Raw genomic sequence first — 17949 nt, forward strand, 5'->3', positions numbered from 1 at the left:
AATTTTTTTCCATTAAAGAGATCGGTGCAGTTCGACCTTATATCGTATCCTCTACTATAATCCTTTTCTGAACCCCATCTGTGTACCTCTTACTAATATCCGACTCCACTTTTGATAAACTGGGTTGTGGATGATTTTTAGAAATATTTTTAGTAGATTGCTCATTAAAGATATTGTTCGATGTTCTGAACATTCTTTTGCATTGGATTTCTTTGGCAGTGTAACGAATGTAGACAACAGCCACTCTTGAGATACAATACCAGTATTGTGTACTGTGTTAAATAAGTGCAATATTATACCTATTGATTCATCATTCAAGAGCTTTAGCAATTCAGTAGGAACCTCATCAGGTCCATTTGCCTTTCCAATATTCCAATTGCCGGAATAATATGCTCTAGGATTTTCTTAATAATATGTCATCTCCTCTAAGAAGATTGGCAACCATCATGGCAATTCACACTTTCGATACCGCTGCTCTAAAGAGATCAGCAAAAGTGCAGTCAAACCATGCTCTCAAACTGTTTAACCATGAGATGCGTCTTCTTCCACGACTCCTTCTGCCCTGTATTCTTCCTTATATTATTAATTGCAACAAGTGATAACACTCGCCCCACAAAACATGTCCCAGATATTGCCTTACGATAGGTCTTTTCGACCTACCTGATAACCTACCCGTTTGCGTACCTGATAAAAAGCATATGGGAAACAGAAAGAATGCCAGGAGAATGGACCAGAGCAAGGATACGCCGCATACATAAAAATAGTCCAAGTAATGAAGCTTAAAATAGGACAAAACCTCGCAATTTTTACAGAATGGATCGATTTGTTGGAAAATTTGAAAATAAGTAGTGGATAGTTTAAGTATCAAAATCTATATGATGCCGAAAGGCGCTTTTTCCATGGGGGTGGTTGCCACCCCATGTCGGGGGTGGAATTTTTTTATTATATTTTGACCACAAAAGCTGGTAAAATCGTTCATTCTAAGCAAAAAACGTTCTATGCATTTTCTTGATAAAATTGATAGTTTTCGATTTATTCGCAATCGAAAGTGTTAGTTTTATATCGAAAAAATCAATGTTTTTAATAAGTTTTCTGCTATAACTCCGTTATCGTCGTTTTATCAAAACAACTTTACTAAACAAATATGTACCTTTTAAAAAATTAAACAAAACCGTTTTTTTAAATTTTCTTTAAGACCAATAGTAATCGAGCTATACTTTATTATAGGTTGGCTATTCTTCGTCAAATGCTAAATATTGTAGTTTCAAAGTCAAAAGACGGGAAAACTATGCATTTTTTGAGGACAACTTGTTCTAACTAATTTAAAGTATTTAAAAATGTCTATCTCCAGAAATAAAAATAAGTCTCTAGCTTAACAATAAAGTGACTTTAATAGAATATCAGTATAATGATAATTAAAAGAATATCAGTCACCATTTTTTTCAGCAAAAAAGTGTTCGGAAGCAACCCCCTAATCACCACCCTAATTGAAATTAGTCATGGACCTAATTAATTTGGTCTTTTTTATTTATGTATTATTAATAGGTTCTAGAAGTTTGATCGGTTTAGAATGATTAGTTTAAAAAAAATGGAGTTAAAAGCGAATAAAGAATTTTTGTAGTTTTGGAAAAAAATGGCTTTTTCTTCAGAATATCAAGATTAACATCAGATATAAGAAAAAATGTCTGTTATGAAATTGTAGCCTATGTAGTTCCCAAGAATTTGGTTTGCAAAAATTTCTTCAAAAATTGAGTGAGCTATTGACAATTAAAACTTGTAATAACATGCAAAAACCACCTTTACCAACCCTTTCAAATTCACCTCTTTTTGCGACTGACGATTTTAAAAAGATTTAATATTAATAGGCTTATAGACCCTGTAAAAACCTACAAAATTCTTTTTTGCCAAACTTTCTAAAGTAAAAAAAAAGTTACGGTTAAAAATCAATATATTTTTTTGAAATACAAAAAGGGGGAAACCAATTGGAAGTATAATAATGTAAGTTAGCAGTGTTTTTAGTCATTGGCCTTATTCATTCTTATTTATTTGATGATTAGTTTTTTTTATATTGTCTTATTTAATGATTAGTTTTTAAAAAAGTGAAGTTGAAAGCGAATAACGAATTTTTGTAGTTTGGTAAAAATGCCATTTTCTTCAGAATAGAAAGATTAGCATCAGAGATACGAAAAAATGTATTAATATAAAATTGTAGGTTATTTAATTCCCAAGAACTTGGTTTTAAAAAATTTGTTCTACGACAAAAATTGAGGAAATCGTAAATGCGTATATCGAAAAACATTGATTTTTTCGATATAAAACAAAAACTTTCGACAGCGAGTAAATCGAAAACTATTAATTTTATCAAAAAAATGTATAGAACATTATTTGCTTAGAATTAATGTTTTTACTTTTGCGGTCAAAATATAATAAAAAACTTCCACCCCCGACATGGGGTGGCAACCACCCCCATGGTAAAAGCGCCTTTCGGCATCATATAGATTTTGATCCTTGGACTATCCACTACTTATTCTCAAATTTTCAAGCAAATTGATCCATTCTGTAAAAATTGCGAGGTGAAAAGCTTCGGTTCCTGGCCTAAAAAGGTGACAAAATGAGATGTGAAAATTATAGAGCTATCGCGTTGCTAGAAGTCGTTTACAAAATCTTGACAAACATCATAAGAAAAAAGCTAAATCCATACACGGAAAAGATATTGGGCGAATATCAGGCAGGATTCAGAAGCAATAGGTCGACGACAGACCAAAATATTTGCGTTAAAAGAAATCCAGACTACGTGCTACGAACATAAAATAGCAGTATACGTCCTCTTCGTCGACGTTAAGTAGGCCTACGATACGGTAAAGCAGCAACAGATGTATGAACTAATGAAAGAGATGGGCCTACCAAGTAAAATCGTCAAAATGGTAAAGATGACTATGGATAACACCACAAACGAAATAGCATGGAAGGGGCATAAATCAAATAATTTTGAAACTAAGGAAGGATTAAGAGAAGGAGAACCACTATCAACGACTCTTGTTAATGTAATACTGGAAGGAATAATTAGAAAAACTAAAATAAACACACAGGAAACGATTTTTAAAAATGGCCACCAATGTATTGCATTCGCAGATGATCTAACATTATTATTGACAAGTAAGAAAGATCTAACAAAATTAATGAGCAATATTTTTATATTGAGGTGTGTGGTTCGATTAAGTAAAAGTCATTATAAAGTGCTCCGTCTTTAAAACCAATTTTATGTAAGAACCAGTGAAACAAATTGTGAGGTGAGTTTCGCAACTATCAACGTATTTACCATTCATCACCTGGGATTACTAAGTTTTCTGTTTTAAAGACGTAGAAAGTATTACATACAAATAAACAAGGCAAAACTAACCTAAAACCACAAATTTTAAAAGATATCGCACTGGTTTTTTGTACGCTATTGATAATAATTAAGGGCCGGTATTTCAATAGCTACTTAAGCTTTTGCTTAGCTAAGCCTGTGTCAAAAGTTAAGGAGAAGCTTAAGCTGGGTGCCGTATTTCCATCATTCTCTTAACTCAACTGATGCTCAGCTGTAAAGTTAATTGGTTTGGTACCTCTGAATACGTCAAAGTGCCAGAGCTAACTGTTCTGAGGTAAAAACCACTACTGTTGACATTTAATTTTATCTTGTCATCTGTATCAATGTTATTTTTACTTCACTAATTTTGTGTACATGGTACATGTGTTTTTAGTTTATTGTCTATATTTTCTCTGGTTATATTTTTATTGTTATTTTGCATAAGCAATAGATCTGTCTTTGTAATTTTGTTTATTGGATATATTCCTTAAAATGTCAAATTGGAATGTAAGTTTATTTTTGTAAAATAAATATTCCTACCAAGCATTGTAGAAATAAACAATTTTCATGTGCCTACACCTTCCAAAAGTAGTAAGAATTTTAATAATCTTTATTAAGATTAATAAATTAATATTATTATTTAATAATCCAATAATAACGTTATTACTTAAAAGTTGGTTTTCAAAACAAATCAATAATTAATAATCTATAGAAATAACCTCAAAAAAACAGAAAACAAATTTTAAGCAAAGGCTTAAACCAACTCCCGCGCGAGCTTAAAATTATTTGGTTTAAGCCTAGGCTTAAGCCTCAAATTGAAGTGGAAATACAGGCATCTAAGCTTAAGCAAAGGCTTAAAGTAAGCTTTGGCTTAAGTGAGGAAGGAAATACCGGCCCTTAGGGCCGGTATTTCAATAGCTACTTAAGCTTTTGCTTAGCTAAGCCTGTGTCAAAAGTTAAGGAGAAGCTTAAGCCGGGTGCCGTATTTCCATCATTTCCTTAACTAAACTGATGCTCAACTGCAAAGTTAATTGGTTTGGTACCTCTGAATACGTCAAAATACCAAAACTAACTGTTCTGAGGTAAAAACCACTACTGTTGACGTTTAATTTTATCTTGTCATCGGTATCAATGTCATTTACTTCACTTAATTTTGTGTACATGGTGCATGTGTTGTTAGTTTATTTTATTGCCGATATTTTCTCTGGTTATATTGTTATTGTTATTTTGCATAAGCAATAGATCCGTCTTTGTATTTTTGTTTATTGGATATATTCCTTAAAATATCAAATTCGAATGTAAGTTTATTTTTGTAAAATAAATATACCTACCAAGCATTGGGTCTATTGAACAAAAAGAAATATTTGCTTTTACTTCCTCGTATTTAAGTATTTACTTAATAGTAATTAAATAAAGCATTACAGAAATGACTTTATTCAATTAAAATTAAGTAAATACTTAAATATTTGTAAGTAAAAGCAAATACTTCTTTTTATTCAATAGACCCATTGTAGAAATAAATAATTTTCATGTGCCTACACCTTCCAAAAGTAGTAAGAATTTTAATAATCGTTATTACGATTAATAAATTAATATATTAATAGATTATTTAATAATCTAATAATAACGTTATTACTCAAAAGTTGGTTTTCAAAATAACTCTCTAATTAATAATCTATAGATATAACCTCAAAAAACAGAAAACAAATTTTAAGCAAAGGCTTAAACCAACTCCCGCGCGAGCTTAAAATTATTTGGTTTAAGCCTAGGCTTAAGCCTCAAATTGAAGTGGAAATACAGGCATCTAAGCTTAAGCAAAGGCTTAAAGTAAGCTTTGGCTTAAGTGAGGTTGGAAATACCGGCCCTTAGTATAATATAAAGCGTTCCATACACGTAAAATTGATCAAATACAATAATAATATGCCTGATAGTCAAGATCGTAAATTTATGAAATTAAAAGAGTTTATCAAGGAAGAAAACAAGAGATTATCTGAACATTTCACATCTAGCCTTAAACAGGAAGTTGTCTCCTTAAAAAAAGATATTGATGAACTGAAAGTTGAGAAAGAAAAACAAACCATTAAAGTTGAAGGACTGGAAACTGAAAATGCAGAACAAAAAAATCAAATTGAGCGAATTGAAAATAAACTAAGAAAAAATATTATTGTTATTTTCGGCTTAACTGTACAAAAGTCGACACTTCTTGAGGATATCATCCAAGAGTTGAATCAGAGACTGGAAATAAATTTAGTAAATTCAGATAACAGTGGGTTCAATATCTTTGGTAAAAATCCAACAAAAAAATCAGTATTGGTAGAATTCGCAACATATTCAGCAAAAATTATTGTTCTAAAAAAGTGCAAATGTCTAAAAGGTACAACGGTGTTCATCGCTGAAGATCTAACCCCATCTCAACAAGCAGTAAGAAAGGAATTATTAAAATACCAATCTGAACTCAGGTTGTCAGGTAAAACGGTGAAGTTGAAAGGAAATAGGCTTATAGTTGATGGACAATCATTAACACTGGAAAAACTGTCGGACTTTATTATTACTAACAAGACTGCTGAAGAAACCGACACATTATTGGATGAAACCAGAAGAACAAATCGTTACCCCACTAGAGCAACATCTTCAAAAAATTTAATTTTTTTAACTGTATATTGTACATTTTTTTTTCAGCTTTTTTTTTGTTTCTAGAATAGCTTAATTTATTAGGTAGTAATAAATAAATAACCTTTTCTTTTTGCTATATTATATACGTTCTCGATCAATTTAGCGGATGAACAAAAAAAATAATTAAAATGTATTTAGCGAATTAATTTAATTGTTTTTTTAAGGGTATATAAAAATTTGTATTTTTGGTGGTCAAAATTAGCATTGAAGCTTAATTGCAGAGCTAAACTTACAAAAACTGTGTTCATTTTCTTTTCCTTTTGTCAGTATTGCAGTTTTTTTACTTTTTAATTTATTAGTTAGTCTTAGTTTAGTAAGAATTAGTAATTAATGGGCCAAAATAATGAGATAAATTTAAGGATAGCACACGTGAACATAAGGTCACTAACTAATGAATTTCAGCACAATGTTGACATTGTAAAACAGGGCGCTTTTAATATAATTGCAGTGACAAAAACATGGCTTAACAACAACGTACTAGATAATAGTATAGCTTTGAAAGGTTTTAGGTTTTTCAGGAAGGACAGAAATTCCAGTGGTGAAGGTATTATGATATATTTTGCAGATAACTTAAATGTTGAATTATTAAATATTGATTCAGTTTTAAACAATGGTGTAGAGTTTTTATGCTTAAAAAAAGTTAAAAAACAAAATAATTGGTTTGGGTGCTTTTTACCGGCCCCCCAAAGAAAATAACCAAAAATGCATTGAAATAATTGAAGATTTCCTAAACAGGTTAATTTCAGAATGTAACGAGGTTATCTGCCTTGGTGATCTTAATGCAAATTTACTAAATATTGCAAACCCTGTTGGTCAAATTTTTGAGAGCTATGCCTTAACGCAGGTAATTAATGAACCGACTACGGTAACTTAGCGCAGTGCTACATTACTAGATCCAATTTTCGTAACATGTCCTAGTCAGATTTTCAAAAGCGGTATTGTCGACTGTAGCTTAGTATCTTGTATTTTGTGAATTAAATATAAAAATCAAAAAATGAAACCAAAAATCATTAGTAATAAGGATAATAGCAAATTTAATCAAGAAAAATTTGAACATGATTTAAAACAATTTCCTTGGTTTTTATTTTTGCAGTCTACAGATATCGATGAAAAAATTGAACTTTTAAATACTTTTCTTCTGCAGTGCATTTACTACCATGCCCCAATCAAAACAACATGAACAACAAAAAATAAATCACCGTGGTTAACTGAAGAAATTAAAGATTCAATGAAATGGAGGGATCGCGCTTACAGTTTGTACAAAGCATCTAGGTCTGATGAACATTGGTCTCAGTATAGAGCTCTTTGTAATAGTACACTAGCGGCAATTCGCAAGAGAAAAAAATCTTACATCACTCAAGTGGTGAACGAAAACAAACCAAATTCAAAAAGAGTATGGTCTTTGTTGAATGACGCCAATTTAATTAATAAAAATGTTGTGGATATTTCTGAGCATTTAAGTGACGTAAACAAAATAAATCAGTACTTTTTGTCAGTTAATAAAATTGATCACAACACTGAAAATCGACAAGACTATTATTCCTCTAACAAATACAGTCAATCGTTGAATTTCTCTTTTAAAATAGCTACCACAGATCAAATAGCAAAAGCGATATCGGAGATAAAATCTAATGCTAGCGGAATTGATCAAATTAATATTAATTCAATAAAAAATTGTTGCCCCTTCATAATACCGTATATAACTCACTTAATCAATGTATGTATTGAATGCAATTATTTTCATTCTAGCTGGAAATGTGTCCTAGTAAAACCGTTGCCTAAAATTCAAAATCCTATGGAGTATTCTGGTCTACGTCCTATAACGATGCTACCAGTTCTTTCGAAAATTTAAAAAAAAAATCTATATGAATAAATATTTACTTATATTGTAAACAACTCAATTATAAATCAAAAACAGTCAGGCTTTCGTCCCTCCCACAGTACTATATCAGCATTAGCCCAGGTTACGGACGACATTTTTCGAAGTTGGGATGAAGATGACATTGGTGCAATAGTGCTTTTAGATTTTTCCAAAGTATTTGACAAAATATGTCATAAATTGCTTTTGACCAAATTTAAGTTTTATGAGTTTGGTGAAACTGCACTATTGCTAATAAAATCTTATCTTTGTGACCGTCGTCAAATAGTAAAAAATAATGAATGTTGTTCAAATTCTTGTTTCGTTCCTACCGGAGTGCCTCAGGGATCTATATTGGGACCTTTATTTTTTCTAATATACACTGCGGACATTTTAAACCAGATTTCGACAGACTTTCATGCCTACGCTGATAATATCGGGCTTTACATTCCACTTGCAAAAAATAACATGCGCGAATGTCTTCAAAACTTGCAGTTGTGTGTGGATGAACTTTATGATATGTCGCTTAAACACAACCTAACTTTAAATCCAAAGAAATGTGTAACTTTATTCTTTGGACTGATAAAAACTTGTCAACATTAAACAAAGTTAAGTTTTCTATTAATAATGAAAATCTAGAAATGAAGTTGGAAGCAAAATATCTTGGACTTTATTTGGACTCTAAAATAACTTTTCAACCACAAGTAAATCAAGTTATAAAGAAATGTTTTTCAAACTTAAAACTGATTTATTCCAATAGAAAAATGTTAAACTTTAAAATGAGAAAAACACTTTGTGAATCCTTAGTGTTATCGCATCTTGCTTATTGTAATTTTATATATGGTCCTTGTCTAACAGTTAATAATGTCAAAAGATTACAAATAATACAAAATTCTTGCTGCAGATTGGTGCAGGGTATTCGGAAATATCATAGAATATCCCATAAAATAAAAGAACTTAATTGGCTTAATATTACTAACCAATACAAGCTGCAAAATTTGGTGTTTACTCATAAAGTGATCCAGACAGGTAAACCAAGTTACATAAAAGATAAGATTATATTTAGAGAACAATTTCATACATTTCCACGCACCATTCGCTTTCCTGAAACACTTGCCCTTCCTCGGTTTAGAACATCCATGTTTAAAAAATCTTTTAGCTATACAATAATTAAGGCCTACAATTTTCTACCAACAAAGTTTAAAAATATTAAAAACTCCAAAAAGTTTAAAACCGAAGTGAAAATGTTCTTAATAAACTCACAATAATTGCGTTTAATAAAACAATCTGCTGCATCCATTCAGTAATCTGTAATTTCAGTCCATATAATAAGTTGCTGTCCTTTGTTCTTTCCTCCTCTCTTGCTCATATTTTAAAAAAATTTTTTTGCCCAGTAATTTTCTAATCTTTTCTTTTTATGCTTGTTTTTTTCCTCTAATTTTTTATAAAAATGTTTTCTTTCTTATGTATTTAAATTTATTCTATATATTTATTTTAGTGCCATTTAATTGAATCACTTGTGTAATTTAATTTAGCAGCAAATTAGTGAGTTAAGTGTAAGAGTAGTCTAGGCTAAACTTCGCTCATTATTTTGTATGTATTGTTATGATCTGCTTTCTATTACTTTTATATTAATTATTATTTATTTGATCAATTATTTAATTAACGCAAATCATACATAAAAATATTAAGAAAAAACCTCAGGGTGCCTTTTGTCAAAAAAAAAATAATTAAATTCTCTTAGGTTATACTTATCCTTTCTCGTGGCTTCAGTATCTCTTAGTTGATCCTTATCGGGATAAAATAGGAAAAGGAAATAAATAGAAAAATCATAAATAAACACATACAAATACCTTTATTATCAAAAGCAATGCTCTATAAATTTATCAATTAAATCCTGTGGGCATAACTGTCTAAAAGAAACTTTTACCATATAAATTTAATCGAATTCAAACAAATATTTATCGCTTTGTTTTTGATACCCTTAATAAAAAACAAGCTATACAAACAAATTTGGTATTCGCAAATTACTTATACTTCCTATTAAATTTTTTAAATATTGGAATCTTAAATGCATATGCTTTTACGTAAAAAAAAATTAACTTCTGATTATAAAGAAAATCTATCACATAGGTTATTGACTGACCTTTTTGATTCACACACAATCATGTCTCTTCTTGACCCAAACAGCTCCTCCTTGTTGATTATGTTAGGCTACCAATCAAAGCCCTCTCCGTTCTCAGCAAAAATCCAGCAGCATACCAGCAACTATTTCTCCAAAACACAAGCCAGGCCTCTTTTTGCCAGTACTCGTTCAATAAACTCCAAAACTCTCTCCTCTCTTTCTCTCAACAATAATCTCCTGAGACCCAAGTATCTTTTTTACTTGGTGCCACAAATAATTTTAATAATGATGGATACTCTCTTGGACTTTACAGAATCAAAGAGGTGTTTCTTCTCGATTTGATTTGTCTCTCGTTCCACTTTTCAGCTACTCTCACCACCAAAACAAAACACTAGTACTTGCTTCTGAACTACTCACGAAAACTTTTGACTGCTCTTTTCGGATGCCGGTAACACAATAATCCCTCTTTCCAAAACTATCTGAAAATTCAACCTTCTCTCGTTCCCATTCCAAATTCCCAAAGCAATAAGAGACATTTCTTCTTCCCCATTCTTTTTTCATTCGAAACACCCACTCATACTTTCAAAAAATATTCCTACCATCATAATAATTACTTTCGGGAACTTCTACAAATTTACTCGGGGTTAAACAAAAAGTAATTAAAATTCCAAACTTTCTTTACCTTAATTTTCTAAGAACTAATTACCTATGGCTTCTACCTTTCCCGTAATAAACAATCGGTTTAAAATAATAATCCTAAATAACTTTCACTTCACTTTTATTTACAAATGTTTTTAATATTCTTCATGGAAAAATTCATTAAGGAGAAACCACCTTGCGTGAAAGCTAACTTCTAATAAATATTTACAAATTAATATACAGGGTGAATCAAATTTATGTGCCCGCGTTATATTAAAAAAAAATAAATTTTTATTCTATCTTTGATTGCCAAATTGATACACAATAACATTCCCGCCTTGTTTTGAGATAAAATCGTTATTAATAAGTACAACAAAAAAATGATTTCCTCTCGACAACAACACTTTTCTATTATGTCAAAATATTGAGTCCCACCTGAAAAACAATTGCTTCATTTTTCCCAGTGTCTGTACTTAGGTGGGATAGGGTACGAGTTCGATCGAAAATTTCCTAAGTCTTTAACCTCAAATGAATGTTCATACTTTTTGGCTACTGTGTTTTCTTCTTTTATTAAATTTTCATACTCTCTCAATATTACACGCAGTTCCTTCTCCTTTTCTTCTCCACATATCAATTTTCTTTCGTTTTCTTCCGATTCTTTACACATGTTTATTGTGTATTCTGCCTTCTCCATTTTGCATACTTTTTCTTCAAATACCACAGTTTCAATGGTATCTCTTTCGCCTTCTTTTTCTATTCTGATCTCTTCTTCTTCTGGGCTCATCTCTTCTTTTGAGGAATCCCAAGCTTCATTTTTTTGTGTCAATCTTTTTTCTTCTTTTTCTTCTTCTGGGCTCATCTCTTCTTTTGAGGAATCCCAAGCTTCATTTTCTTTTGTCAATCTTTTTTCTTCTTCTTCTTCTTTTTCTTCTTCTGGGCTCATCTCTTCTTTTGAGGAATCCCAAGCTTCATTTTCTTTTGTCAATCTTTTTTCTTCTTCTCCTTCTTTTTCTTCTTCTGGGCTCATCTCTTCTTTTGAGGAATATCAACTTCATTTTCTTTTGTCACTCTTTTTTCTTATTTTCCTTCTTCTGGGCTCATCTCTTTTTTCGAGGGTTCCCAGGCTTCATTGTTTTTATTTATCTTCTGCTACTTTCCCCTCTTTCTTTTCTGTCCTTGCTTCATTGCCAAATTCATTTCCACCGTTTGTTTTTTGTCTAAATTATCCTTTTTCCGTTTCTCATGTTCCTTGTCCATTTCCAGAATGTCCTGTTCTTCTTCTTTTTCCTCTGTTATTTTCATCGTGTTATTTTTGAAATCTATCACCACATGTTTTTCTGACAATTCATCCACTGCTACGATCATATCATGTATCATGTTCGGCATTACAACACATTGTAGTGCATAAAATTTCTTCCCCAATCGTACCCTTATTCGTATTCCTTCATTTATTGTTGCCAAAGTCCGTTTATTTGCGCCCACTAAATTTACCCTGGGAATTTTGTAGATTAAATTCATTAAATCAACCTCTTCTCTTAATTTCCTCTTAATCAATGTAATTTCCGAACCAGTATCAATCATAATTTTAATCGGTTTCTCATTGATAAAACCATCTACAAATTTTAAATTTACTCCACTTCTTTTATTATTATTTCCTGCCAATTTAATAAATTCCTTCAGGTGACAAAAAATTCCTGTTTGTTCTTTTGTGTTTAGTGAGCGCCTTCGTGAAAAAACGCTTGCTGTTCTTCTTCGCTTCTTCTTTCGTCGCGTTGTCTCTCATCCTCATATTCGCCTATTTGCGTATTGTTTACCGCTCTTCTATTTTCATTTCTGTCTTCTTGATATGTGCGGGTGTTATTTCTATTTTGGTTCTCTCGATATCTGTCTTCGTTCCATTGCCGATTTCTTTGTTCATAGTTTCCTCTTCTATTGTCTCTGTTTTCGTTTTTACTCCTCGGAATAAATTCTCTTCTTGTATAATCTCTCCTAAAGTTTTGTCTTCTATCTCTATAGTCTTGATTTTCGCGTTGTCTATAATTTTCTTGCGATCTTCTTATTTCTCTTTCTCTCATTTTTGCTTTTCGTATTTGTAAGAATTGGCACAAACTGTCGATATCTTTGTAGTTTTGTAAAGTTATGTGATCTTCTAAGGTATCTTCAAAATGTCTGGCTATCAGTTCTACTATCTGTTCGGACGATTAATTGTACTGTAGGTGTTTTGCATTGTTGTATAATTGTAGTGCATATGTTTTTTTTGAAATACCCATTCTATCATGGTACCTCCCATTTTGCAACTCCTTGTTTATTTCTATCTGTTGTATTTTTCCCCAGAAATAATTCAGGAACTTTTGTTCGAATCTATGCCAATTGTCCAATTCATCTTCTTTGCTATCAAACCATAAACTCGCCTCATCTTTAAGATGGTTCCTTATCGTTTCTTTGGCTGTTTCGAAGTTACTGATGTATCGTACTTTTTTTTTTTTAATTATTTATGAAAATTACTGGGTGTAATTTTTTTACATCCCCGCCAAATCTTATTTTCACATCCTCTGTACTATGGATAATCGTTTCCCTTCTTTCTCCGGAACTTTGTGGGTTCCTCATTTCCTCCATTTTTCTTTCTATTTCTCGCCTGTCTTCTTGTAATGCATTTTCAAACTTATTTACAAATTTTCTAGTTCCTTCTTCTGGCAATTTGTTAACTCCTCCATTTTATTTTGAATTTTCGTTTCTTGTTCTTTCATTTCGTTTTTCATTGTTGTCAAACAAACTTTAATTTTCTTTTCATACTTTTCTATGCGTTCCTCTATTTTCTTATTGTTCTCTTCTATTGCTTGTTTTGTTTCCTGTTGATTGTCATCCATTTTTGACCCATTTTTTGTTGTGTTTCATCTATGGCTCGTTTTGTTTCTTCCTGCGTTTTATCCATTTTATCCATTGTCCTTTTTGCTTCATCCATTTTTTGTGATTGTATTTGCATCAGTTGTAATAATTTTTCTATATCTGACAATTCCTGTTTTTCTGATGCCATGATTGTTGTTTCGAAAATGTCTTCTTGTTCTATATGTTCTTCTTGTTCCAAATGTTCCTCTTGTTATTTGTTTTCTTTGCTTTTGATTCTGGTGGTCGGCATGTAGTTAAAATTTTCTCCCCGCCTGATACGAAATTCGAAAATACCTTGTATGCTGTAGAGACGAAAATTTTTCTCTCCCCAAATATAATCAATTTATCACACAAATTTTCAAATTTATCAAAATTCAAATCAATCAAAAATAAAATAAATATGTAAAATTGTACCTAGATAAAAAAAATAACTCAAACAAAATATTTCATAAATTGAAAATATATCAACTTTTTCCGACGGGCAAATAAATTTTCCTTCACCTGTTTTTCCTTTTCCTATCCTTTCAAATTCACAACCAGAGATACTTTAATGCTCCACGTTGGGCGCCATGTTGTTATGATATGCTTTCTATTACTTTTATATTAATTATTATTTATTTGATCAATTATTTAATTAACGCAAATCATACATAAAAATATTAAGAAAAAATCTCAGGGTGCCTTTTGTAAAAAAAAAAAAATAATTAAATTCTCTTAGGTTATACTTATCCTTTCTCGTGGCTTCAGTATCTCTTAGTTGATCCTTATCGGGATAAAATAGGAAAAGTAAATAAATAGAAAAATCATAAATAAACACATACAGATACCTTTATTATCAAAAGCAATGCTTTATAAATTTATCAATTAAATCCTGTGGGCATAACTGTCCAAAAGAAACTTTTACCATATAAATTTAATCGTATTCAAACAAATATTTATCGCTTTGTTTTTGATACCCTTAATAAAAAACAAGCTACACAAACAAATTTGGTATTCGCAAATTACTTATACTTCCTATTAAATTTTTTAAATATTGGAATCTTAAATTCATATGCTTTTACGTAAAAAAAACTAACTTCTGATTATAAAGAAAATCTATCACATAGGTTATTGACTGACCTTTTTGATTCACACACAATGATGTCTCCTGTTGACCCAAACAGCTCCTCCTTGTTGATTATGTTGGGCTACCAATCAAAGCCCTCTCCGTTCTCAGCAAAAATCTAGCAGCATACCAGCAACTATTTCTCCAAAACACAAGCGAGGCCTCTTTTTGCCAGCACTCGTTCAATAAACTCCAAAACTGTCTCCTCTCTTTCTCTCAACAATAATCTCCTGAGACCCAAGAATCTTTTTTACTTGGTGTCACAAATAATTTTTCGGATGCCGGTAACACAATAATCCCTCTTTCCAAAACTATCCGAAAATTCAACCTTCTCTCCTTCCCATTCTAAATTGCCAAACCAATTAGAGACATTTCTTCTTCCCCATTCTATTTTCATTCGAACCACCCACTCATACTTTCAAAAAATATTCCTACCATTATAATAATTACTTTCGGGAAATTCTACAAATTTACTCGGGGTTAAACAAAAAGCGATTAAAATTCCAAACTTTATTTACCTTAATTTTCTAAGAACTAATTACCTATGGCTTCTACCTTTCCCGTAATAAGCAATCGGTTTAAAATAATAATCCTAAATAACTTTCACTTCACTTTTATTTACAAATGTTTTTAATATTCTTCATGGAAGAATTCATTAAGGAGAAACCACCTTGCGTGAAAGCTAACTTCTAATAAATATTTACAAATCAATATACAGGGTGTATCAAATTTATGTGCCCGCGTTATATTAAAAAAAATTAAATTTTTATTCTATCTTTGATTGCCAAATTGATACACAATGGTATATTATTTTTGTTTCTAATAAAGACATCTATGACCTGCTAAAAAATCAGAAATAGACCTTTTAGGAAGATGGGAGAGGAAAATACAAAGAGCAATATATGGAGGCGTGAAAATAGATGGTCAATGGAGACGAAGAAATAATTAGGAACTGGGAGAACTATATAATGAAGCAAAAATAAAGACGTCGATCAAAGCACAGAAAATCCGATACTTAGGACACATTAAAAGAATGAGAAAGGAAAGAATGCCAAAAATGATTCTATCACGTAAACCAATACAAAAAGAAGCATAGGTAGACCCAGAAGGATATGGAAGGACAGCATATATGAAGACTTACAAAAAAGTAATATTGTAAACTGGAAAGAAAAAGCTTTGGACAGAAAACAATGGAAGGAAGGGGTGAAGAAATGTATGGAAAGACTATAAGGAATATTAAGTGTAGCATTAAGTGTTTTATATAATCAAATGTAATATTGTGTATAATAGATATAGCATTAATAATGGATATAGCATTATATAGATATGTAATTGTAAAGAAAAATTAAATATTTCAGCCCTAGGCCGTCAAGGCCTGTTGAGCTTAATAAGTAAATAATAAATACGTCTTTTCAAATATTGGATAAAGGCTGGAAGAGCAGGGGAATGAAATTGCAAAATGGGCTTCCGCAAGGTTCGGTGCTTGGCCTAACCCTCTTCAATATGTATATGTTTAACATCCTTCCAACAATGGCAAATAAATATCCATTTGCTGATGACTTAGCACTCTATAGCAAATTATGCAAAAATACAAAGATGGCGCTGGACAGGTCACCTTATAAGAATGGATAACGACAGAACACCTAGTAGAACGCTTAGCGGAACTATGGTGGGACGTCGGCCAGTAGGAAGACCAAGTAAGATGTGGATAGACCGAAGTGAGAACCGAAGCTAAAGAGATATTGAGGTTGGACAACTGGAGGAGAGCAGCCAGAGACAGAGATACTTGGAGGCGGATGCTGGGGGAGGCCAGGGCCCGACTTGGGTTATCGCGTCATAGGAGAGAGAGATGGCTTAGCACTAGCTACCCGCCATAACACATTAGAAGGCGCAAGTAACATATTGACAGAAGATTTGATAGTTCTCGGTAAATACTTCAGTGACTGGAGACTTATTCCAAATAGGAAAACAAACGGAGGTTGCCTGCTTCTATGTGAATAACAAGCAAGCAAAAAACGAGCCTGAATTTTAATAACATTTTTAATAACAACATACTATGTTTTAACCAAAACCTAGCCGAAATATCTGGGCATCACAATAGGTAAAACGCTGTCATTCAAAAAACATCTAGAAAACACTGCCACCAAAATATATGCTCTATAAATAATATCATACACCATTTATACGGAACATCCTGGGGAGCAAATACCGTAACTATCAGAACATCATCTCTAAGTCTGGTCTGCTCAGTTGCCGAATACTGCGCTCCAGTGTTGCTGAATGGCAGAAGAATCTTTAGGGAGGTTCAATAGTAGTGTAAATTTAAAGTCTTTACTGAATTCCGCTGTTGCGTTAGCCGTAATTTTGATTTTAGACGGGAACCGTTTTTGCTCAACATCTCCGCCATTTTCAACCTCTCGACAAAAAGTATGACAACTAAAACTGTTGAAAATGTGTTTTGTATAATTTCTTTCATTACAATTTTTTTCGTGCGGTCGATATTTTTAGAGTTATGGGGGAACATAATAACTGTCATTATTTTCCCCCAAAACTCTGAAAATATCGACCGTACGAAAAAATTTGTAAGAACAGAAATTATATAAAATCACATTTTAAACAATTTTAGTTGTTATACTTTTTGTCGAGAAGTTGAAAATGGCGGAGATATTGAGCAAAAACGGTTCCCGTTTAAAATCAAAATGATGGCTAACGCAACGGCAGAATTCAGTCAAGATTTTAAATTTACACTACTATTGACCCTCTCTAAACATTCTTCTTCTCCTTCAGGTTCCATCTCTGCTACGGAGGTTGGCAATGATCATAGATATTTTCATTTTTGATGCAGTAGCTCTAAATAGTTGTTTTGAGCTGCATCTAAACCATTCTCTTGGGTTCTTCAGCCATGAAATTCGTCTTCTTCCGATACTTCTTCTGCCATCTATCTTTCCTTGCATTATGAGTCGCAGGATGCTATACTTATCGCCCCGCATCACATGTCCGAGATACTGTAGCTTTCTTTCTTTAATTTTAGTTCAACTTCCTTCTCTTTACCTATTCTCAGTACTTCATTGTTCGTAAATCTATCTACCCATGAAACCCTCATAATTCTTCTATATATCCACATTTCAAAGGCGTTAAGTCGTCTTATTGTCTCTAGATTTAACGTCCATAATTCCACTCCATAGTACACTGTATACGTAACATTTTGCTAGGCGTACTATAAGAGCTACTCTTAAATATTTGCTTAATAGGATCTTTTCCATTTTTATAAAATTAGAACGTGCTTTTTCGATTCTGACTTTGATATCTGCTGT

Source organism: Diabrotica virgifera, chromosome 8, assembly GCF_917563875.1.
Source record: "Diabrotica virgifera virgifera chromosome 8, PGI_DIABVI_V3a".
Taxonomy (NCBI): domain Eukaryota; kingdom Metazoa; phylum Arthropoda; class Insecta; order Coleoptera; family Chrysomelidae; genus Diabrotica; species Diabrotica virgifera.